We start from the raw sequence: 942 nt of genomic DNA, 5'->3' as shown, positions 1-942 counted from the left end.
CTCCCTCCCTCTCCTTCCTCCCTCCCTCCTTCCTTCCTTCCTTCCTTCCTTCTTTCCCTTCTTTCTTCCTTCCTTCCTTCCTTCCTTCCTTCCTTCCTTCCTTCCTTTCTCTCTCTCTCTCTCTCTCTCTTTCTTTCTTTCTTATCTTACTCTGTTGCCAGGCTGGAGTGCAGTGGTACAATCTCAGCTCACTGCAACCTCCACCTCCCAGGTTCAAACAATTCTCCTACCTCAGCCTCCTGAGTAGCTGTGACTACAGGCATGTGCCACCACACCCAGATAATTTTTTGTATTTTTAGTGGAGACAAGCTTTCACCATGTTGGCCAGGATGGTCTCCATCTCCTGACCTTATGATCCACCCGCCTTGGCCTCCCAAAGTGCTGGAATTACAGGCATGAGCTACTGCGCCCAGCTTTTCTTTCTTTTTTATATTTTAGAGATGGGTCTCACTCTGTTGCACAGGCTTGAGTACAGTGCAATGATCAAAGCTCATTGCAGCCTCAAACTTCAGGGAGGGCTCAAGCGATCCTTCCACCTCAGCCTCCCCAAATGCTGGAATTACAGGCATGAGCCACTGTGCCCAGCCCTCAGATTTCTTTATTTGTCAAGTGGACCAGATCCTTATGGGTTTATGATGGGCATAGCATGCAATGACCCATAGAAAACACCTGCCATTCGAGAATACCTGTGACATGTCCGTTTCCTTTCCCTGCGAGTTCAGGCCCCATCTGTACAGGAAGCTGCCCTGGGGCAGACTGGATTCTGTTCAGCTCTGAATCCAAGTCCAGCAAAGGGCCTGGCACATGGGCACTGACTAATTGCTTGCTAGAGTGAAGAGAAACTTCTCTCCCCCAAGTAGAAAGAACCTGCTTGGTGTGGAAGACAGGTGGCAAAATGCTACGCAGTAGCTGTGAGCCATGTAGCTCCCAGTAGCTCCATGA

This window comes from Cebus imitator, unplaced genomic scaffold (assembly GCF_001604975.1).
Source record: "Cebus imitator isolate Cc_AM_T3 unplaced genomic scaffold, Cebus_imitator-1.0 Scaffold87, whole genome shotgun sequence".
Taxonomy (NCBI): domain Eukaryota; kingdom Metazoa; phylum Chordata; class Mammalia; order Primates; family Cebidae; genus Cebus; species Cebus imitator.
This window is presented reverse-complemented; position numbering follows the sequence as displayed.